General features: G+C 44.9%; 1 long non-coding RNA gene across 1 annotated transcript; it reads left to right on the top strand.

Annotated features, from left to right (window-relative positions):
* The first annotated feature begins 297 nt into the window (after positions 1-297).
* On the top strand, positions 298-24,824 carry LOC105473870 (uncharacterized). Its single transcript, XR_982544.3, has 3 exons — positions 298-6,091; positions 18,431-18,481; positions 24,478-24,824. It is a non-coding gene; the product is annotated as an uncharacterized lncRNA (long non-coding RNA).
* Positions 24,825-24,989: the final 165 nt, after the last annotated feature.

The following is a 24,989-nucleotide window of genomic DNA, read 5'->3' as shown; positions in this document are numbered from 1 at the left end:
AAACAAGGGGTGGTTCATTCATATCTCCCCGTTTTAGACCATTTAGGGTCACTTTCTGATGTTGCCATGGCTTTCGTAAACTGTCATGGTGCTGGTAGCAGTGAGGACAACCAGAGGTCACTCTCACCACAATCTTGGCTTCGGTGGGTTTTGGCCGGCTTCTTTACTGCAAACTGTTTTATCTACAAGGTATTTACGACCTGTATCTCGTGCTGACCTCTTATCTCATCCTGTGACTTAGAATGATTTAACCATCTGGGAATGCAGCCCAGTAGGTCTCACACACTTTTTTTTTTTTTTTTTTTTTTTTTTTTTGAGATGGAATTTCACTCTTGTCACTCTTGTTGTCCAGGCTGGAGTGCCATGGCATGATCTCAGCTCACCGCAACCTCCGCCTCCCGGGTTCAACCGATTCTCCTGCCTCAGCCTCTTGAGTAGCTGGGATTACAGGCGGGTGTCACCACGCCCGGCTAATTTTATATTTTTAGTAGAGACAGGGTTTCTCCATGTTGGTCAGGCTGGTCTTGAGAACTCCCAACCTCAGGTGATCTGCACACCTCGGCCTCCCAAAGTGCTGAGATTACAGGTGTGAACCACTCTTTTTCAACTTCTCCCTACCCAGTGGAATCTTGCTCACTCCCACTGAGCGTGCTCAAATTTCTATCATCTTAAAATCTTGAGTGCTCTGATGCACACGTGCACACACACGTGCACTCACATGCCCCACAATTGACTCCAGCTGTGACTTCATTCTTTGCTCAAACAATTGCCTTGAGTTCTTGTCGCCATAATCTTTCAAACTTGATTACCTTTTTATTCTTTATTGATTATGATAAAAGCAGTATATACTTATTTTTGAAAAAAATGTGAAATTAGCAGTATACAGGAAGAGAAAAAGATGCAAGCATTTCCACCATTGTCTCTGGGCCCAGCACACACAGGCAGGAGCCATTCATACACATCACCCACCTCCACATCCTCCTGTGCCTTTGTTCATATGTGAAATCCCATCGTTACACACTGTTGTCTTCTATTCTACCTAAAATTGTATCATAAGCATTGTCGCATTTTAACAACAATTTTTTATGTGAAAATGTAAGTGGCTTTAAAAAACTATTCCCTCTAGTGGATGTCTCATACTTGACTTAAACATTCCCTTGAAGGTCACCTAGTGTGGCTGCCATGTGTTCCACATAAAAATAACACAGCCATCAACGGGTGAGTGCGTAACCCCCGTCCTCATTTCAGCTTTCCTTAGGGTATGTTTCCCGAACAGGATTACTGAGTCAAAAGCTATCAGTTTGTCGAATGCTGTTGATACCAATTGCTGGATTTCTTTCCAGCAAAGTTGGCTGGTTCACATCCACATCAGCAGTTGCTGACTCTCAGAAGGTTCCCAGCATGGCTGTGGACACCCTTTCCCATTGAGTTCATATTACTGCCCTTTCCTTATCCAGTCTATATCGGTTCTTTATTAGGAAACTAACCCTTTGTCTTTCACGTTTGTTACCAATATGCTCTCACTTTTGTTTTCTAATGAATTGTATTTACCATAGATACATAATCAAGTATATTGTTTTTAAATATAAGCTATAAATATTTTTTCCTAATTTTCTGTGGTTTTCTTATTTTAAAATGCATTTGGGATTTAATTTTCCTATGTCATGGGAGAAGAACTAATTTTATCCCTCAAACAGTCAATTATCACACCCTACTTATAGAATAATCTGTTCTTTATTCATTGGTTTGTGATGACTCTTTCCAAAAATGATATAAGTTCTTACACGTGGTTGGCCTGTGTCTGGCTTATGTCTTTAGCCCTGTTGATTTGACTTTTCCTTTGTGAGAAACACGATGACTTTCTTTTCTTTTTATTAAGTTTTAAAATTTAGTAACATTTTTTACTTTGTTTTTAAAAACCTATTTGCCAGGCATGGTGGCTCAAGCCTATAATCCCAGCACTTTGGGAGGCTGAGGTTGGGGGATCACTTGAGCCCAAGAGTTCAAGACCAGCCTGGGCAACATGGAAAGACCCTGTCTCTATGAAAAACTTTTTTAAAAGTTAGGTGGGAGTGGTGATGTGCACCCGTGGTTCCAGTTACTTGGGAGGCTGAGGTAAGAGGATTATTTGAGCCTAGGAGGCCGAGGCTGCAGTGAGCCATGCTCAAGTCACTGCACTCCAGCATGGGTAAGAGTGATACCCTGTCTCAGAAACAAGCAAACAAAACCCATTTGCAGTCATTTATTTTCTTTTTCTTCTTTTTATTTTACTTTAAGTTCCAGGATACATGTGCAGAATGTGCAGGTTTGTTACATAGGTATACATGTGCCATAGTGGTTTGCTGCACCTATCAACCTGTCATCCAGGTTTTAAGCCCCACATGCATTAGGCATTTGTTCTAATATTCTTCCTCTCCTTGTCCCCCACCCACTAACAGGCCCTGATTTGTTATGTTTCCCTCCTGGTGTCCATGCATTCTCATTGTTCAACTGCCACTTATGGGTAAGAACATGCAGTGTTTGGTTTTCTGCTCCTGTGTTAATTTGCTGAGGATGATGGCTTCCAGCTTCACCCATGTTCCTCCAAAGGACACTATCTCATTCTTTTTTATGGCTGCATGGTATTCCATGGTATATATGTACATTTTCTTCAACCAGTCTGTCATTGATGGGCATCTGGGTTGGTTCCATGTCTTTGCTATTGTCCTGCAATAAACATACATGTGCATGTGTCTTTATAGTAGAATGATTTATAATACTTTGAGTATGTACCCAATAATTGGATTGCTGGGTCAAATGGTATTTCTGGTTCTAGTTCTCTAAGGAATCGCCACACTGTCTTCCACCACGGTTGAACTAATTTACATTCCCACCAACAGTGTAAGAGCATTCCTATCTCTCCACAGCCTCACCGGAACCTGTTGTTTCTTGAGCAGTCATTTATTTTTCAAGGTAACAATAGAATGATTTTGTCAAGATGAAGTGTTGGTTTGAGATTTGATTTGGATTTTGTTACTTATAAAGTAACTTGAGAAAAATTTATTTTGTTGCATCATCAGGAATGTGATGCATTACTCCACTTATTCAAGTTTTATTCTTTATGTCTCATTACAATTCCTAGTTTTTCTTTTTTCCAATGTGCATCTTACTAATGTTATTCTAAGCTTCTGTACATTGGTGCTATTGAGAAGAGTATTCCTCTCCCACATCCATTCTGTGCTGATCTGATGCAAAGCTGTTCTGTTTCCCATGTTTGCATTGTATTGATTGCCTCTTATTAATTCTATCAGACTTTCAGTTGATTCGCTGAAGTTTTCTGGGTATATTATTACACATTAAAGGAAATCAGAATATTTTACCCCCAAATATATTTCTCTGACATATTTCGAGATGGCTGCCACAGGGCTGGCGGACTAAAGTGGCCCTACAAAACTGTCTTTTGTGGGGGAAATTTGCATCTGGAGATCTTTAGTGAATCTGCAGAAATGGAACCAGTCCTGCCCTAGTCCTCATCTAGGAAACATTAACTTAGGAGATTCTGACAGCTTGAAAGATCTGAAAGAAACATTCATCTATTCTCTCCGAGAGCTGCTACCTGTGAGGTTTCATCTACATAACAAGACCACCTTTATTAGCCAGCCCTCCTCTTCTCCTCCTCCCATCATCCATCTTGCCAATAGAATGTGATTGACTACTATAACTGTTTTTTGGCCATGCTCTGAGCCTCCATTCATTCTGTAACCTCAAGATGGTATATTTAAGCTTCTGTAGCTTGGTGGGGGTTGGGGGTCTTCATTCTGAGGGCCCCTGTGTATACACACGTTGAATAATTTTTGTATGCCTTTTCTCTTATTAATCTGCCTTTTTTTTTTAAAGACAGAATCTTCCTCTGTCGCCCAGGCTGGAGTGTGCTGGCCTGATCTTGGCTCACTGCAACCTCTGAATCTATCTCCCTGGTTCAAGCGATTCTTGCGCCTCAGCCTCCTGAGATTACAGGCACGCACCACCACGTCCAGTTAATTTTTGTATTTTTAGTAGAGGCAGGGTTCCACCATGTTGGCCAAGCTGGTCTCGAATTCCTGAACTCAACTGATCTGCCCACCTCAGCCTCCCAAAGTGCTAGAATCACAGGCATGAGCCACTGTGTCAGGCCTTAATCTGCCTTTTATGAGTTGATTTTTCAGTGAAACTTCAGAGGGCCGAAGGTTTCGCTTTGGCCCCTACAACACATACGCAAGCAATAATTATTTGTATCTTTAATCCAGATCATTAATAACTTTAATTTTTAAAGTCTGCTTATAGTGATGAAAACTTACAAGAAAATTTTGATGGTCAGAGTGAAAAAAAATGAATGTGGGATTTTACTGGATATTTTTCTAACATTCATGCATGATTATGACCAAGATTATGGTTTTCATAATAAGGTTACTATGCTACATGTATATACTTTTTTTTTTTTTTTTTTTGAGACAGAGCCTTACTCTATTGCCCAGGCTGGCATCATGCAATGGCACGAACTCAGCTCACTGCAGCTTCCACCTCCCAGGTCCCAGTGATTCTCCTGCCTTAGCCTCCTGAGTAGCTGGGATTACAGACATGTGCCACCACACCCAGCTAATTTTTGTATTTTTTGTAGAGATGGGGTTTCACCATGTTGACCAGGCTAGTCTTGAACTCCTGACCTCAGGTGATCCGCCCGCCCCGGCCTCCCAAAATGCTGGGATTACAGGTGTGAGCCACCATGCCCACCCCATATATATACTTTCTCATATTATCCTTCCTTCTCTGGTGTAAACCAAGTGGAACAGTGGGCACCGAAACAGTGCACGGCCTATCCCTTTCATTGACGGAGGGGTGGAGAGCAAGTCACTTCTGTGCTGTAGCTGGGGAGATAAAACAGAGAAGACCAAGAGGACTCAGGGCAGGCAGGCCTGGAAGCCCATTGAGGAATAACAGTAATAATACTCATATCATTAATATTATGTATTGAGTTCTTCCTACACATAATGCTAAGTGCTTTACAGATCTGATTGCTGAAACAGCCCTGTGAGGTGGGCCTCCTTATCTCTAGTGTACAGAGGAGAATCTGAGTCTCAAAAACAGGCTGAATCATGGCCCCACGTTGGAACGGTCCTGCCTGGATCTCCAGCCCAGCTGTCAGGCTACGCAAAAGGCCTCCAAAAGAGAGCAGAGGCTTTGTGTTTGCACGTGGACTCGCACAGCTCACCAGGATCAAAGGCCAAGGAGTCTCTGGCAGGAATTAGGCCATCCCCCACCTACCAGCAGGTATTCCCGGGAAACCATTGAGGAAGCAGGAGACAGCCAGGCCAGGCCGGCCCATCAAAGGCCAGACGTGCTAGGGTCTCTGTTCTTTGGAAGGCACAAGCAAAGCCAGCCTGTCACCTGCTGACTTAGAGGAGAAACGGAGAGAGGAACCCAGATAGCGTGGAGGCTGCGGTGGATCCACTCAGTGGGGGATTCGTGTCTCTCCAAGGGGGCTACAGCTGGAAGCGGCCACAGCACAGAGGGGAGAGTGCTGCATTTCTGTGCGAGGAGCTTGAAGCAGGCATCCACATAGATTTGTACTAGAGGCACCTGAAGACGCAGACGGGGAACTGGGACGCAGGTTTCTGTAATGATGAGGATGGATGAGGATGGTTTCTTCCCGCCCAAGTCTAGTCCCCTTCACCTCCCACCATTTGGCCTCGGAGGACCAGCTTCCTGAAAATAATTTCTGAACAGAGCCTGACCTACTCTTTCTTAGTCCTTGCCTTCAAGAATGTGGGGGCCATCTGTGTCGGGGCAGAGTCTACAGCAGCAGATGTTGTGTTTTGTTGCTCCAGGAATGGGGCTGCATGTGGAAGCCCTTGCTGGTTTCTGTGTTGAGTTTACTGCCAAGTTAGCTCTTACCTCCCGTGCTCAAAGACGACTGACCAGCTTGAAGTGGACTGATGAACATTTAACCTCTTAATAGTCTTCAGACAGACCACGGACTGTCCCTGAATACCTGGCACACGGGAAATGTGCTGTGAAATTTGCTGAGTGAGTGGACAAATGAAAACGTGGTCTCCTTCTACTTCCAGCTTGAAAGGTAAGTTAATCTAACTCGGATTGTGCCCATGAGATGTGAGCATGCCTCTCTGTGCTTTCAAAAGTTCCACAAAACAGGTTGGGCACGGTGGCTCACACCTGTAATCCCAGCACTTTAGGAGGCCGAGGCAGGCGGATCACCTGAGGTCGGGAGTTCAAGACCAGCCTGGCCAACGTGGCAAAACCCTATTTCTGCTAAAATTACAAAAATTAGCTGGGCATGGTGGCGGGTGCCTGTAATCCCAGCTACTTAGGAGACTGAGGCAGGAGAATCGATTGAACACGGGAGGCAGAACACGGCCCCAGTGAGCTGAGATTGCCCCACTGCACTCCAGCTTCGGTGACGGAGCGAGACTCCGTCTCAAAAAACAACAAAGAAACGTTCCACAAAACAAATCCTAAATTGGATTCTATGTCTGCAACAATAGGGAAATGATTAAGTAAATGAACGGAAAGAGTTATATAACATTTTTTTCAGGAATTTTTAGTGACAGTTAAAAACTTATTAAGGAAAAATGTCAAGAAATAGATTTTAAATTACACGGATATCAAGTGTGTAAAATACTTATGCTGAGAAAAAGGACTGGATATAGCAGAAGGGTGGTCGCCGGTAAGGGGTGAGGCTTCCGGAGGATCATGCTAAGTTTTCTGGGTACTTCCTGGTGTGACGCTGCACAGTGACGTGGTGATAATGGCAGGTTCCTGGAGGGCTTGAGGTGGGTGGGAAGTCTGCATTCTCAGGGAAATGCCTGGAATAGTTGTTGATTGAATGATGCTCTACATTCCTCAGGTTTCTCTGCAGAGTGCATTTCTTTCTCCCTCTCTCCAAGCGTGGATTAAATTGTTTTGAGCTGGTTTTGTCTGCAGCAATTGGTTATCTTAACTAGAGCTCATTTAAAAAACAACAACAAGGTAACGTGAATGGAGGCAATGTCCTAAAGTTGTACAGGAAACAGACCAGAAAGCAGAGAAATGGGTGTGGCGCAGAGGGGAAAGGAAGGCAGGGGTGGAAGATGGGGTGGAGGAGTCCAGCCTTCCCTTCCAGCAAACAGTAAGCAGCTTTGAGAAACAGGGAGGGGCAAACTGATCTGAAATGAAGAGGATGGCCTCCAGGATGGCCCAGCTAGAGAGAGTCCCACTATAAGTAATGCTCTAAAACCTTGGCTACTCCTGGTGTGGCCTGGCCATGAGCCACGCCTGGGTGTGTTATAGACCCAGGCTCTCAAGCCCCAGCCCCAGGGCCCCGGAACCTGCTTGTCAATGGATTCTCCCTCGGGGAATTTGTGTGCAATCAAATAAGTTTGATGCAACCTTTTCTGAGGGAGGGGTTTTCAGACCCTGCCTGCCTGGAGGGTGAGAGGAAGTGGCAGCTCAGAAAAATCTAGAAGGGAGAGACGGGGGTAGGAGGATTTGCCGGACACCCCAGTATCCAGAAGCAGCAGTGGCTGGCTCATGGTGCAAGCTAGGGAGCCATGTGGATGATGGGGTCGATTATTGACATCTGCTCTGAGACGAATCCCCCCAAACCTCATGTTAAACAATCAAATCTTAAATGATTGAGAGGTGCTTCACACTAATCTTGGCTCTTGAACAGTGGGAGCTGTTCCATAGGCTCAGTGTAATCAAGAACCATTCTCGCTCTGCTTCCGAGGGAGAAGGCGTTCACCTCTGCGTTAATTTCAGCTGTCTGGGGAGAGGCGCTCCCTGAACTTGGTTCCACCCTGAGTGGAGGGTTGCTAGTCCCAGAAACCTCTTCTAAGTTTCTCTTTTGAAATCTGCTTTGGGCAACCGCATGGCCACTGCTTCCTGGAGAAATGGGAAGAGAAACGCTCACAGTTCGGAGGGTGAGAGTGGCTGATCCCTCCCCCATCTGTTGACACTCCTGGAAACTTTTGGGGACTGTGATGGGGCAGAGGGGCCTATGGCTGCGTGGGGAGCTTCTTCACACAGGTTAGATGCTGACGCTCCACCTGCCCCCGGCCACCAAGGTGATTTCCTGAGCCAAGGATCCCTTCTTGGATTCTGGGTCTCCCTCACTTAGGAAGTAGAAGAGAAACTTCCATTTCCAAAGTGCTACTCTGCCATGAAATCCGTCAATGCAGAGTGGCAGAACAGAGAGCGCAGCAGTTCCATTATCTGATGGAGCTCAGAGAGTGCAGAAAAACAAAGCGTTTCCCTTCTCAGGGTGTGTGTGTGACTTTTTTTTTTTTTTGGTCATTGTTACTGACACAGGGCGACCTGATAGGGGAGGAAGATCTGTGATGAACACTTTCTCACTTCGTCTTTGTAATCGTCATCATTTTCATTTCTTCCAGAAGTCTCAGGACCACCTTCAAAGACAGGTCCTGAGGGTTCACAAGAAACCTAGAGCTGGGCAAGCTTGCTTCCCACCTGCTGGGTTCAGCCCTAACTGCCCCTTCCCCAGTCCCGCCCCCGACACGTGCAGTTAGGGCACCAAGGCAGCCCTAACACTTCTGAGGAAGTGGGTTTTGTGGGTAGGTGGAGTTCTATGTCCCAGAGGGTGAGGAACTGGGCGCCACACCCACCCCCATATGCAGTGGGTGGAGTGGCCTAGGAGACAAAATCTGGGAGGAGGGTAGGGAGGACCCTCTGTGGCCCATCCTCTGCTTCTTTCCGCATGCCCCTGAGTGCTGCCTTGATGTCTTCCTTTCCATATAACTCTGGTGACACAGAAGCTCCTTGTGAAGTGAGCTTTCCTGCCTAATTGAAAGACACCAGCAGAACGTGACTCAGGGTGGTAGTTGCCCTGCCCTGGCACCAGGCAGGTCATCCAAACCTCCTCGTTCCTCCAGATGAAGATGCTAAAGCATGGCCAGGTGAAAGGGGAAGGGCAGAGCCTGGGAAACTCACCCCCAAGGAGTCAGGTCCAAGCGGACGGGTCCCCAGGGACTAGCTGGGACAGGGGTCTGAAGAGACCGTCAGCAGGTCAACCTGCCCACCAGCCTCACCTATGCTGTGTCCCCAGGCATGGAGCCAAGGGACTGAGTTCCCTAAACTCCCTTCCCACCTCTGCTACGACCAGCTGAGCCTTATAGTCACTCCCTGTCCAGCCTCATTCCCAATAAAACTCAACCACCAGGGTCCCGCCACCGGCTACCACTTAGCTCGCTCTCACCCCCCATCCCTGTGACCTCCCCCAGAATCTCCTATGGCTTTTCCCACCACCCTCCCACCATCACCAGTGAGGCTTGGGCCCAGGGTATGTCTGAGCCTCTTTTGCCACCCACCACCCTTCATCTTTGTAGCATGCTTTCCTGCAAGAGGGAATTCTCTCTTCCCATTACAACAGGGCCTGTGGCTTGAGCACCCAGGGTGCATGTGTACAGACTTGGGGAGCAGGGGCTCAGTTCCAGGCACTTCTAGGACCCTGGACCCTGGAATTTATATAGTGTTCCTTTGTTTGGTAGCTCATGTCACTCATTAAGAATTGTTCCATTTCTGGCCGGGTGCGGTGGCTCAGGTCTGTCATCCCAGCACTTTGGGAGGCCGAGGCAGGTGGATCACCTGAGGTCAGAGTTCAAGACCAGCCTGGCCAACATGGTGAAACCCCATCTCTACAAAAATACAAAAATTAGCTGGGCATCATGGCAGGTGCCTGTAATCCCAGCTATTCAGGAAGCTGAGGCAGGAGAATCACTTGAACCCAGGAGGCAGAGGTTGCAGAGTCGAGATCATACCATTGCACTGAGCAACATGACTAAGTGAGAATGTGTAAAAAAAAAAAAAAGTTGTTTCATTTTGGAAAGATTTGGAATGTATATTTCTCCCAGAACAATAATTTCTTTTTATTTGTTGAAATGGTGTAAGCAGAAGTGTCATGCTAAATGTCTGTACATGGTTTCCATTCTCTTATGTAAACTCCACTTTTATAAATAGAGAATTCAATTTGATTCAACTTTAAACAGATGCTACAGTTAATTTTGAGCAATGGTTAATATGTGTGGGAACATGCTTTGAAAATAAGTCAGTGATCCCAATCTGTGCCCTGAGTGTTTTCATTGAATTGAGCACAGAAGTCCAATTCTGGAGAGATGAAACACAACAAAGCCAAGATGATTTGAAACTTGCTTTATCTAAACTTTTGTTCCTTTAAAAAATCAAAACATCATTTATTTTACTTCCACCCAGCCCCTGTCTTCACAGCTTTTGATCTTTCTACTTGTCAGAATATTGCATCAATGACACCGGAAATATTTATTCAACAAATACCTATTAAGCCCTAATTAGAGGCTGCATGTTGCATTTGGTCCTGAAAATTAGACGAATACGTTCCCTGTTCTCAAGGAGCTTATAGGCCTGGGTAAGGTAATTGCAGACACCTGAAGTGTGGCACGCACTTGAAGACTCTAACAGGGACACCTGTCTCCCCAAAGGACCGATGCATGGCCCTCCAATTAGGGAAGTACAGGGGATTTCCAGTCCTAGGAACAACCTTCACAGCTACCAAGAACTTTCATGTTTTAGTTTTCAATTAAGCCCTTTCCTTACGTAAATTTTCTTCTGGATTCAAAGTCATTCAAAATGATGATTCACTCTACCTGGCAAAATATGCCACCTTCAAAATTATTAATATAATTGTATCAGTTTTCTATTGCTGCTGTAGCAAGTTACCACAAATGTGGTGCTTAAAACAAACCAAATTTATTATCTTACAGTTCTGAAGGTCAGAAGTCTGGCATGAGCTAAAATCAAGGTGTTGGCAGGGCTGTGTGTCCTTTTTGTATTTTTTATTTTTGGTGGCCTTAACAGAGCATCGATATTTTGTCACATCTCATCGTTCTGTCTCCCTATTATTATTAATTTTTTTTTGGTGGGGGATGGGGACAGGGTCTTGCTCTGCACTCCAGGCTTCAGTACAGGCATAATTGTGGCATGGCTCACTGCAACCTCAACCCCCTGGGCCCAAGTGATCCTCCCACCTCAGCCTTCTGAGTAGCTGGGACCACAGACATGCACCACCATGCCTGGTTAATTTTTTATTTTTGTAGAGTCAAAGTCTCACTATGTTGCCTAGGCTGGTCTCCAACTGCTGGGCTCAAACAATCCTCCACCTCAGTGCTGGGGTTACAGGTGTGAGTCACCGTGCCCACCTCTCTTCTGCCTCCTTCCACATTTAAGGGCCCTAGTGATGGCACACCTGTATAACCCAGGTGATTTCCCTGTTTTAAGGTCAGCTGATTGACAACCCTAATTCCAGCTACAAACTTATTCTTTACCATGTCATATAACACATGCATAGGTTCCTGAAATTAGGACATGGACATCTTTTGGGGGGTGGGGAGGGGGTGCCATTATCCTGCCATCTACGATAATATGGTTGTAATTATGTGACATGCTGACCTCCTGTCTCAGCATCATGCTGTGCTGTGCAGCACCTGCAGCTGTGAGCACACACCCCTGTTGACAGAAGCAGCTGCTCTCCTATGTAATGAGGCTGTGGTTATCATTCTCCCCATCCTGATACCTCTTTTCTCTCACTGGGGATCCCTGCCAGCTTCTGCAACACAAAACTTCATTTTTATCTCCTAGTCTGTTTGTTTTGTTCCCTAATAACATCGGCTTTTTTTCTATGGTTTCTAAAATTATTGCCACTGTTCAGCCATTTTTATACTTCTTGGAACTTTTTGAATTTTGAATAAGTAAATAAATGCTCAAATATGCATCAAACTCTGTAAATAAACAGAAACGATTACAAGTCTTAGAAATAGTCCTATGCATTATGGTAAACTCAAACTCAGTGACATGTTTGAAGTTACATATCATAGAATTCCTCAGCTCATATTTAAGCTCAATTCACATATACAATCTCTACCTTCTGGTTAATGTCAACATTCGTGAATAGGCGTGGCCTTTGCAGGAGTGGTCTCAGGGAAGCCATGCTCTGTGAAGCTCGGGGAAGCAGACCTGAGTGTCCTATGCATGGATGACAAAAGTCCTTCCTTCCTAACATAATTGACCTTTACACTTTATGAGTAATGGTTACATGGAAAACACACCCAGTTGAAGCTTGGGGAAATATATCATGACTCATTCATCCATTCCACAAATACTAATGCAAGCTGTTGGCATGCTTGTAACTTAATATCAGGGCCGTGTGCTTCTTTGCTGTCCAGGCTCTATCTGATCTCAAGGAACAGAGACAGCATGGCACAGGTTACCATAGTTAATGGTGTTCAGCTTGTTTATCTTAAAGATGTCTACAGGTAGAAAGAAAAAAAAAAAAAGGAAATCAGTATAAATGCTCCTGTAGAGGCTGCACAAAGTAAAAATCAGTCTAACCTCATATAAACTGATTGACATATAGGCTTACAGTTGGTCCTCATAACCCAGTTATCATGCAAAGCCACGGAAGTCCATTTCCCCTGCTTGCTCTCTGAGCATACTTCCATTTAGATGACTTGGCACTCACCGGGCACGGTGGCTCATGCCTGTAACCCCAGCACTTTGGGAGGCTGAGGCAAGTGGATCACGAGGTCAGGAGTTCGAGACCAGCCTCACCAACATGGTGAAACCCCGTCTCTACTAAAAATACAAAAATTAGCCAGGCATGGTGGCGCACGCCTGTAATCCCAGCTACTCAGGAGGCTGAGGCAGGAGAATCACTTGAACCTGCAAGGCGGAGGTTTCAGTGAGCCAAGATCGTACCACTGTACTCCAGCGTGGGCAACAGAGCGATATTCCATCTCAAAAAACAAAACAAAACAAAACAAAACAAGATGACTTGGCAATACCGTATCTGCACTTCTGCATGTGCCGCTACCCACTAAATACAAATACCTTATTGCTCAAACCGTGTCAAGCTGAGATTTGCTGTTATTTGCAATCAAACTCATTCTGCTGATATACTTCTATTTTTTTTTTTTTTTTTTTTTTTTTTTTGCTGTTAAGCCTTCCCTATGTAGGACCACCTGAATGTGATAGTCCTGGGGAGATCATGTAAAAAATAGAATGGAATCATGCTTGTGGAAGGCATCTGAAGGCTCAATATTAATGCCAAGCAGGGCAATTATTACTACTCAAGCAACCCCAGAGGGAGAGAGGGAACCCCCAAGGACCACTCAGGAAATAATTAAGAAATGCTGGAGGAGTAGCTTTTCTTTTTTTTTCTCAAGACAGAGTCTCACTCTGTTGCCCAGGATGCAGTGAGTGGCGTGATCTCAGCTCACTGCAACTTCTGCCTCCCAGGTTCAAGCAGTTCTCTTGCCTCAGCCTCCCGAGTAGCTGGGATTACAGGCACATGCCACCACACCAGGCTAATTTTTGTACTTTTAATAGAGACAGGGTTTTGCCATGTTGGCCAGGCTGGTCTCGAACTTCTGACCTCAGGTGATCCACCTGCCTCGGGCTCCCAAAGTGCTGGGATTACAGGCGTGAGCTGCCTTGCCGGAACTGGAGGAGTAGCTTCTTAAGAAACCACATAACAGGCCGGGTACAGCGGCTTATGCCTGTAATCTTAGCACTTTGGGAGGCCGAGGCGGGCACAACAGTCCCAGAACCTGTAGCTGGAACTACAAGTATGCACCACCACACCCGGCTATTTTTTTTTTTTTTTTTTTTTTTTTGTATTGAGAGGGTTTCACCATGTTTCCCAGGCTGTTCTTGAACTCCTGAACTCAAGCAATCCACCCACCTCAACCTCCTGAAGTGCTGGGATTGCAGGCATAAGCCACTACGCCCGGCAAGAGTCTACATATTCTGAAGTTATATTCCCGTCAATTTAGATTCCGACTTTTCTCCAGGAAATCAAAGAATTCTCTAAATATTATCTCCTCGTAGCCTCTGCACTGCAAGCAGGCTGACGTCCTGTTTGGTTTGTGGTTAGTAAGGAGCAGTTTAACTCGGGGCCTGCAGCCATGGAGTTCAGAGGTTAACAATCAGGCAGCAGCTTTCTGTTCCTGAACTGGGTGGTGCTGCTACTGACAGACCTTCCTTCCCACCCACAGCCCCCGCTCTGTCCCTTGCTCTCTTGTTTGGAACCACACTTCTGGGGGCCACCCTTGACAGAGGTTAATTTGACGTCTCCACTTGGCTGGGCTATGGTGCCCAGATGTTTGGTCAAAGACCAATCTGGATGCTGCTGGGAAGGTACTTTTTAGGTGTGATTAACATTTAAATCACCTGGCCTGGCGCGGTGGCTCACGCCTGTAATCCCAGCACTTTGGGAGACCGAGGCGGGCAGATCACAAGGACAGGAGATTGAGACCATACTGGCTAACACGGTGAAACCCTGTCTCTACTAAAAATACAAAAAATTAGCCAGGTGGGGTGGCGGGCGCCTGTAGTCCCTATTACTTAGGAGGCTGAGCCAGGAGAATAGCGTGAACCTGGGAGGCGGAGCTTGCAGTGAGCTGAGATCATGCCACTGCACTCCAGCCTGGGCGACAGAGCAAGACTCCGTCTCAAAAAACAAACAAATAAACAACAACAACAACAACAAACATTTAAATCATCCTGACTTTGAGTGCAGCCAGTAATCCTCTGTAATGTGGGTGAGCCTCATCCAATCCAAAGGTCTTAGGAGAAAAAGCCTGAGGGCCAGGCATGGTGGCTCATGCCTGTAATCCCAGCACTTTGGGAGGCTGAGGCGGGTGGATCATCTGAGGTCAGGAGTTTGAGATCATCCTGGCCAACATGGTGAAAACCCATCTCTACTAAAAATACAAAAATTAGCTAGGAGTGGTGGTGCGTGCCTCTAATCTCAGCTACATGGGAGGCTGAAGCATGAGAATCACTTGAACCCAAGAGGCAGAGGTTGCAGTGAGCCGAGATAACGCCACTGCACTCCAGCCTGGGCGAAAGTGAAACTCTGTCAAAAAAAAAAAAAAAAAAAAAAAAAAGGAGAAAAAGGCTGAGATCCTCCTGAAAACTTGAAAAGCCAGTTCTACCTCCAGACCCTGCCTTCGGACATGAGCTGCAGCATCCGCTCTCTGAGGCCCCAGCCTGCCAGCCTACCCTGCCGATTTCAGACTTGTCAGTCCCCACAATTGAGGGAGCCAATCCCTTAAAATAAAGCTCGCTCGCTCTCTCCCCTACCTCTGTCTATAGATAGACATAGATATACAGATATATCTATGTACATAGATCCTGTTGGTTCTGTTTCTCTGAAGAACACTAATACACCGTTCAAAGACATTGAGTTGTATATTAAAATTATATTTAACCCCAGTCTGTGAGGAAAACCCCAAACAAACCAAAACTGAGGGACATCTTATGAAACTCCTAACCAACACTCCTCAAAGGAGTCAAGGTCATCAAAAACAAGAAAAGGCTGGGTGCAGTGGCTCATATCTATAATCCCAGCACTTTGGGAGGCCAAGGTGGGCAGATTACTTGAGGTCAGGAGTTCGAGACCAGCCTGGCAAACATAGTGAAACCCCATCTCTACTAAAATTACAAAAATTAGCTGGGTCTGGTGATGTGTGCCTGTAATCCCAGCTACTCCAGCAGGAGTATCGCTTGAACCTGGGAAGTGGAGGCTGCAGTAAGCCGAGATCATGCTACTGTACTCCAGCTTGGGTGACAGAGCAAGACTACGTATCAGGAAAAAAAAAAAAAAAGGAAAGTCAGAACAATTGTCACAGCCCAGAGAACCCTGCAGAGCTAGGGCAATTGAATGTCATGTGGGATCCTAGATGGGATCCTGGAACAAAAGAGGCAGGGGAAAAACTAAGGAAGCATCAATAAAGCATAGTCTGTAGTGAGTAATAATGTATCAATATTAGTTCATTAGTTGTGATAAATCATATTAATATAAAATGTTAATGATAGAGAAAAAATTAGATGTGAGTATATGAGAACTCTGTATTTGCAATTTTTCTGTAAATCTAAAACTGTTAGAAAATACAGTTGATTTTAAAGTATATTGCTTTACTTGTCATACATGTAAATTGTTCAACAAATGTGTGTTGAACGCTTGCTGTTTGCCACCTGCTACCATAGTGGTGGGAAAAATGAGCAAAGAGCCTATAGGTCAGCAAGAGACAAGGACCAAGGGAGCACACAGGTGGAGCTGGGCTTGTGCTGTGGAAGACATGGGGCAAAGGACAGGTATTTTCAGATGAGGAGGCAGAGAAAAGATCCTCCAAGGAATTTAAGGATGAGAGGGAGCCACCAGCCAAAGATGAGGAGCAGGGCAGAGGAGCTTAGGGACACTGCTCTGGGCAGAGGTAACAGCAGGTGTGTGGCCTTCTTGGTACAGAGTTTCTCTCATGGAGAGAAATGGAAAGGAGGCCCATGACTTGCGGGGAAGGGGAGGATGGAATGAGATGAGGAAAGAAGCAGGCAGGGGTGTCTATGCAGATCCCTTTTCGAGCTTGGGATGTTTTTCCCTTGCAACAAGAAGCCATCTGTATTAGTCTATTCTCACTCTGCTGATAAAGACATACCTGAGAGTGGGTAATTTATAAAGGAAAGAGGTTTAATGAACTCAGTTCCACATGGCTGGGGAGGCCTCACAATCATCGCCGAAGGTGAAAGAGAAGCAAAGGCACATCTTACATGGCAGCAGGTAAGAGAGTGTGTGCAGAGGGACTCCCATTTATAAAACCATCAGATCTCATGAGACTTATCCACTACCATGAGAACAGTATGGGAAAAACACACCCCCATTATTCAATTACCTCCCACCAGGTCCCTCCCACGACACATGGGGATTACGGGAACCACAATTCAAGATGAGATTTGGGTGGGGACATAGCCAAACCATATCACCATCCTAAGATGGCATCATCTGACTTATAAAACATACATTCATCCTTGACACTTTAGGAAATACAGAAAAGAATAAAAAACCATCATCCATGCTCCCTCCATTTTGCAATAACATTTGTTAACCTGTTGGTATATTTCCTGCCATCTTTTATGCTGCTCTTTCTTGCTTTTTTAAAAAAAGATATTATTCCCCAGGTGCAGTTGCTCATGCCCGTAATCCTGGCGCTTTGGGAGCCTGAGGGGGGTGGATCACCTGCGGTCAGGAGTTTGAGACCAGCCTGGCCAACATGGAGAAACCCTGTCTCTACTAAAAATACAAAAATTAGCCGGGCATGGTGGTGGGCGCCTGTAATCCCAGCTACTTGGGAGCCTGAGGCAGGAGAATTGCTTGAACCCTGTAGGGCAGAGGTTTCAGTGAGCCAAGATTGTGCCACTGCACTCTAGCCTGGACAAAAGAGTGAGATTCCATCTCAAAAAGAAAAGTATTATTATATAATGAATATTTTCCCATAACCTAAAATAGTCCACAAAAATCCTCCATCTGCATAATATTCCAATACATAGCTATGCCATAATGTATTCATTCCCCTGTTTTTATTGTTTTCTTTTGTTTTTGCCATTATAGATGACATAATGATGGGTCTTCTCACATGTAAAGCTTTTCTATCTATATTAATGCCATTATGGTCACTGTTAGCTCTGCTTGATGCAATTCTGGAAACACATTTTTCTATGCATAATTAGATGTGCCATTAAGTAGCCCTTAATAACTCGACTGGCTTCAGGTTTAGGCCTCAAATCTCATTTCCTGCGGCCAAATGCACACAGTTGGAGCAAAGTCAATGTGAGCAATTTTTATATGGCCAGGAGCTTAATTACTTTGTGGATGCTGTAAACGTTGCAAATATATTTTCTAATGCTGGCAAAAGACATTAACATTTTCCACGGAAGAGGAATGCCTGAAGTTTACTTATAATTGTCTTCACTTCTATTTCCCTAGCTCTGAATGACGCCATTTCTCTCTTTCTCAGGTTATTATTTCACTTATGAAGAAACAATTTTGTCATTTTGGTGCATCTGCTATAAATAAATTAACTCAAATGTTCTACTGACAGGATGCATCTTTCTGCTCATGCTATGTGGCAAATGATGGTGGACAAGAGGGCAGGCTGGGGCAGAAGTTATGGCGCTGCCAGTCCATTGGCAGCCCATTGGAGTAGTTGGCCATGCTACTATCATTCTCCATCTGATGTTAATATCACAATAATGATATGTTTGATGCAGAAACTAGAGAAATTCCCCACAGAGCTTACCTGTTGTCTAAAAGCGAAAACAGGTCAAACTGGTAAGAAAAAAAAACCATGGCAAAACCATCAGCTCCAGAGGTGAGGCCAGCCTCCCACTACAGACTCCACTCAGCTCACAGCACAGAGTGGCTGGCCAGGACTGAGAGGGCCCCACGGCCACACCTGGGCACCACCCCAGAGTGACTGTCTCAGCCTCTGCTGCCACAGTACACTGAGGGATGACAGCCACACATGGTACACAGGGACACACCCTTGTGCATCTGGTCAGATTCTTATAACATCCTTTCCAAATTTGCTTGCAGGTAAATCACACCGTGCAGATGTTATCAAGATATGAAGTGCCTTATAAATATGTGAGTATTAAAACACCTATTTACAAATCTCTTTCTGTGCATGTGTGTGTGTCTGTCTGTCTATGTGTGTTTTAATTATAAGGGGGAGAGATTTGGCTTTTCCAACTTTTTAAAGTGAACTTTTAAATGAAGTATTTTTCTTTCAATTTGCAGCACTTGCCTATTTTTCTAAATCCCCTTATAAAATTCATAAAGGAACTGAGTATATATTCCTTGGAAGACTAAGTGGATATCAACCTCATGTTGCAATCAAAGGTCAACTTTGCATGTTTTTCTCTCATTCAAATGAGTGGTGATACTGTCCATTTTGCTGGTATCATCACTTCAGCTTCTTAGCACACCACAGACAGATGCCTTCCCTTCTGGAAATGCCTCCCTGTCTCGGTGTCTTCATCACCATGTTCTCCTGGTCTCCCTCTCTCCTCCCTGCTGTTCCTTCTTGGTTTCTGCACTGGATGCCACCTCCTGGCTCTCCCCTGACTGTTCCCTTGATGTGATTCTCCATCCTGGACTCATCTCTCTTCTCTGACCGCACTCGAATCCTTGTCTAGTGCCAGGACTTTTAAAAGCATCCATTGGCAAATGACTTCCACATCGTTTGTCTCCCCCTGCCCCCAACTCCCGACACTGTGTCTGCTACATAATTGGCATCTCCCATGGATGCGTGATTGCCCTCTCCAGCTCAACACAGTCAAAACAATTCCTACCCTGCGAACCTGCTCCTTCCCCAGATTTTATCACCTTTCTTTTCTCACTCCCTGTATCTGGTTCAACAAGTCTTATTATCTTTGCCTCCAAAACATGCCCCCAACTCATCTACTTCTATCTCCACCACTACCATCCTGGTGTAAGGCACAGTCTTTCACACCTCAGCTACTGAAGTGGCTTCCTACCCTGCCTCCTGGATTCTGTTCCTGTCTCCCAGAGCCCACTAAATGGTGGTCTCCACATTTTCATGATTTTTTACAACATTGGAATGAGATCATGGCAGTCCTCTGCGTAAACCTTACTGATGGATCTACAAAACGCAAACACAATCTAAAGTCCCATCCCGGCTTACCAAGGTAAGCCTGACTTCAGCTTCCATCTCTGAACACATTTTGTTCTCCTCTCCAGCCATGCTCTGTGTTGTCTCTGGCCCTCCACACTTTCCACGGTTCTTCTTCAATGGCAGGATCCTTCCCTGCCTGTTACCTTTGCATCAGCTCTTCCCTCTGCCTGGAATGCTCTTCCTTGCCTTTCTACCTACCTGGCTGGCACTTGTTTGGAATTTTGCCAGTTGCAATCTCTTAGAGTGTCACCTTCACCACCCAGCTAGGATAGCACTCTATTACATCACCTTATTGCAGTTCTATTTATAGCTTCTGTCACCAATGGATGTTTTTATTGCTAGGTCGGTTGCTTGTTTATTGGCTGCCTTATGGCAAACAATGCTGGTTCAAATGGAGCAAGGGTCTTTCTCTTGAAAACCCAATGTCATTGCTCAAAAGAAATGGTGAAATAAAGAAATGACGTGGTATCTGGGGATGCTATTGCACTGCTTACAGAAATGTTCATAACTTGTATTGCCTGCATCAGCCCTTGCCTTCTTCCTCATCAAAAGATGTATCCATGGGTAAGATTACAGAAGCGTGGTATCTTTCACTTCCTGTGGGCATTAGCATAGATAAGATGGGTGAGGGTGCGATCAGCTTTAGCACGGCATGCTAGCTGTAGCTCCAAATGCCAGGCAGAGCTCTTATCAGAAGGGTAAGCATAAATCTACGCTGGCTTAGAAAACATCTTAATTATAACGCTCCTCATTTATAATGTCAGAGCTCATGTTACTGGATGTTTCACATGCACCACCATTTGGTCTGTTCCTCTACATTTTAAGAGCCCTTTCTCCGCGATTACCATATATGCTGGATTTTCTTTGCCATTACGCTGTATAGTACAATGGAAAATCTATACCTTCCATTAAATTCTATCAGAGGGAACAAAACCTTTCAAAGCCATTCTTACGCCCATACATTTCTATTTATGCTGTAAAATAATAAATTGAACTGTTTTACAGAATATAAGAAATTAAGTGACATCTTCACCCCATTATTGTTATTGGGATTATGGCCCGCTTTTTTTTTTTCTTGAGATGTTGTCTCACTCTATCACCCAGGCTGGGGTGCGGTGGCACGATCTCAGCTCACTGCAACTTCTGCCTCCCAGGTTCAAGCAATTCTCACATCTCAGCCTCCCAAGTAGCTCGGACTATAGGCACGAGCCACAATGCCTGGCTAAATTTTGTATTTTTAGTACAGATGGAGTTTCACCATGTTGGCCAGGCTGGTCGGTCTCCAACTCCTGAGCTCAGGTGATCCACCCGCCTCAGCTTCCTGAAGTGCTGGGATTACAGACGTGAGCCACTATGCCTGGCCTATAGCCTGCTTTTAAAAATTGTTTCTATGGCTGGGCACAGTGTCCCACGCCTGCAATCCCAGCACTTTGGGAGGCCGAGGCAGGCAGATCATGAGGTCAGGAGTTCAATACCATCCTGGCTAACACAGCGAAACCCTGTCTCTACTAAAAATACAAAAATTAGCCAGGCATGGTGGCATATGCCTGTAGTCCCAGGCTCAGGAGGCTGAGGCAGAAGAATCGCCTGAACCCCGGGAGGCAGAGGTTGCAGTGAGCTGAGATTGTGCATCTGCACTCTGGCCTGAGGGACAGAGCGAGACTCTGTCTCAAAAAAAAAAAAAAAAAATTGTTTTATTTGTCTTGTTTGCTTGTTTCACATTTTGTTCTGGTTTTTTGTTTTTGGTTTTGGTTTTGGTTTTTTTTAATAATACAGATAATCTATGACAAGGACTTTTTCTAGTTTAGTACATTTTGTAATCAAAGTACAGTAATTATACATGTTTAATTGATCTCAGTGCACACTGTCAGTCTTTTAACAACATCCCTCCCAACCTCTCATTTTTATCTTTGTGTCATCTTTAATAGTTCATTCAGGAAGTTATCCATAGGTGTAGTATTTGGGACCCTGCACACCTGAGACTATTTCACCAACAAAGGGCTACTTGGTAGCATGAACAATTTTTCAATCCATTGCAAAATCAAATTATATTTTGGCTTCAAATGTATCATTCTTGTAAAGCTAGAGCTTGGTGATTCTTTGATTGTGTTTCCTTTTTCTTTTATTCTGATCTTAAATTATATAATTCCAGGGATAACTGGACAGGGATAAAACACGCTGGCCATTTGCGTCCATGTTAGCATGCCTGGTATGCCGTCTAAATCATTTATCACATTAGCTGCACAGTACCATGGGGATACTTGGGCAACCTTCCATTTGACTGGGCTAATTAATCCATAGTGGACAGTACTAATTAATCCATAGATGATGCTGACCACTTTCCATCTGCCTCCTTTGCTGGCACTGTCTCTCTGAGCCAGGAGACCCTGCCAAAGGGTGAGGTTACATCCTTCTCTGTCTACTTTGACACATGGACTTTCGGCCCTGCAGATTTGGGTGTGTCTCCGGCAGCCTGAAGATAAGCTGGGATAGCCCTCTATGGGTCAGTGTTACACTCTGGGGCCCCATCGCATGTTTCTCTCTCCACCCTGTGCATATCTGTGCACGATGCCAGAGAGATGGTGTAGGAATCATCCTCAAACTTGGCACTGGATCTAAGTACATGACAGGAAGCCAGCAATTTAGATGGAGTTCACACCCAGCGACTACTCTGGCTAATGTCTAGGAGTTTGAGGTACGCCTCCCTTCCGGGACAAGATCCTCTCCCATCAGATGGCCATGAACTGGTTCCCTTCCTATAATTTCCTGGAATGTGCCCCACCTTAGAGAACAGAAGCTTTTAGAGTTATTATCATTTTTATATGGTACTATGTTCTCTCTGCCTTTCCTTCTTTTTTTTTTTTTTTTTTTTTTGAGACAGAGTCTCGCTTTGTCGCCCAGGCTGGAGTGCAGTGGCGCAATCTTGGCTCACTGCAAGCTCCGCCTCCCGGGTTCACGCCATTCTCCTGCCTCAGCCTCCTGAGTAGCTGGGACTACAGGCGCCCGCCACCGCGCCCGGCTAATTTTTTTTTGTATTTTTAGTAGAAACGGGGTTTCACCGTGGTCTCGATCTCCTGACCTTGTGATCCGCCCGCCTCGGCCTCCCAAAGTGCTGGGATTACAGGCGTGAGCCACCGCGCCTGGCATCTGCCTTTCCTTCTTAATGTGAAAATATGAGACATTGAAGCTATCCACCCCCCAAAAAATGTGATGACAACAGGAAAATCTCCCACCAGATTTGTTTAGGAGTCATCACAAAGAAAATGAATTTGAGAATACTACAGTTTTTTCCTCCTACAGACACAGCCCATTCAGTCTGTCTTGAGAAAGAACTGCATACTTTCTCAGCTTAACAGAGATTTCCTCTTGGCTTTATTTATGTCCATCTCTCCATGTAGAATCAAAATCAGTTCAGGATTTATCATCCAGGGGGTCCACTGCAGAATGGCTGATGGCCCACACCTCTGCCTCCAGAACTCCCTAATAGCAGCACCTGGGAACTTCCTACAGATGCAGCTCCTGGGCCCTCCCCTAGAGACACAAATTCAGTGGATTGTTGTCAGGTCCAGAAATCTGTCCTATTTGAAAGCTTCCAATCATCAGTCTCAGTGGAGGAACCTCAGAGAATCTCAGCATCTGAGATCTGTAAGAGCCACAGAGAGTAGTGCATTTAAGGCTCTGAGGGAAAAGAGAAGGCTGAGACCACACAGCTCATCAATGGCTTTGCTAAGCCACATTCAAAGTAGTTCAGTTTTATGTACTGATCACTCATTTAAGAAAGGGACACTTCTGTTACAGCTTATGAAAATTTGCATCAACATGGCTTGCATTTTCTAACAACTGTGCAGCAAGAAAAAACCCTTTCCCATCATGAAAATGAAGCTCAACAAATGATGGCTTCTTGGGGACTCCAAGGAGCCCAGGTTTCCCTGAAAAGTAGCTGGGATATTTAAATCAGTTACTTTGCTGCCCCAATATATTACAACATAATTATTTGCATTTTGGTCCCAGAATTTCAATTTAGAAGCCCAACTTAGGGGTGAGCAGTGGGCACTGAAATCTGTTTGAAATACAACATGAAGTCTTAGAAAAAATGAACTTACTAAATGAATTATCCTAGTTAGAGCTTCTACACACATTTGACACTTGTATTTCTTTTTGTTGTTGTTGTTTTTATTTATTATTATTATTATTATTATTTTTTTTTGAAATAGAGTCTTGCTCTGATGCCTAGGCGCGATCTCGGCTCACTGCAACCTCCGCCTCCCGGGTTCAAGTGACTCTTTTGCCTCAGCCTCTGGAGTAGCTGCGACTACAGGCACCTGTCACCACGCCCGGCTAATTTTTGTATTTTTAGTAGAGATGGGGTTTCACCATGTTGGTCAGGCTAATCTCGAACTCCTGACCTTGTAATCCACCCACTTCGGCCTCCCCAAATGCTGGGATTACAGGCGTGAGTCAGCGCACCCGGCCCACTTGTTGTATGTTTTTAGACTAGCTGGAAAGTCATTTAAATAAGAGGGGAAAGAGTGACCTCTTCTCTGTTTTTGTACTGCTATGTGATTGAAATCCTACCTGTTTATTGTAGTTAACATGTAATCTTTTTTGAAATGCATTTTAGTGTTTTGACACAACAGTTTTAACCATGATTTGGGATGAGTGGATTTCTTACATGGTTTATATTGGATTCTTAATTCTTTTTGGAGTCGGCGTGAGCTACACACAAATATAAGAGTTGGGCCAGGTATGAGAAAGCTTATCAGTCTTCATTGGAAAGTAGAAAGTTAATAATATTTAGAACACATCTGAGAATGTGTGAGTTAAACCCTTACGTTTATCCATCAGCCAGAGTGATGAAAGAGATAGAGTCAATTTTTAAGATGAACTTTTCCTGGGCGCGCTGGCCAGGCTAAGTCTCTGACAATAGTGATTATATCCTTTCTAGGACAGGGACTTCAGAGAAAGAATGTGAGCTATGCAGAGAAGTGAACGAGGAATGTGTTCACCTCTCAGCCTCAACCCATGGGTCAGAAAAAGACATCCCTGGAATTGGAGCTTTGAAAGCAGAAGATAAACATGATGGATATCACAGAACTTAAAAGAGAGTAAGGATCAGGTTCCAGGAGACCAGGATTGTTAGGCTGAGCAGCTGGAGAGCCCTGCAGGGCTGGTGGACTCTGGAGGGTGGTGGAGGGGACTTACATTCTGAGCACCTTTCCTGTGCTTCTCACTCACTTGCTCAGGTTTTCACAACTGTGGAAAGTGATGCTTAGAAGGGGAATTACCTGCCCCAGGATGCAGAGCGGGATCCCAGCCCTGGCAGGGCGGACTTTCCACTCTGCCAGGAAATACGCCAGAGGAGTCTGAGCTCCGCCATCTTGAAATCTTAAAGCAACTGAAATCTAAAAGCGACTGAAATCTTAAAGCAACTGAAGTCTTAAAGCAACTGAAATCTAA

Source organism: Macaca nemestrina, chromosome 11, assembly GCF_043159975.1.
Source record: "Macaca nemestrina isolate mMacNem1 chromosome 11, mMacNem.hap1, whole genome shotgun sequence".
In the NCBI taxonomy this organism is placed as follows: domain Eukaryota; kingdom Metazoa; phylum Chordata; class Mammalia; order Primates; family Cercopithecidae; genus Macaca; species Macaca nemestrina.
Note: the sequence above shows the minus strand (reverse complement) of the source record. Positions and strands in the feature narration are given on the sequence as shown.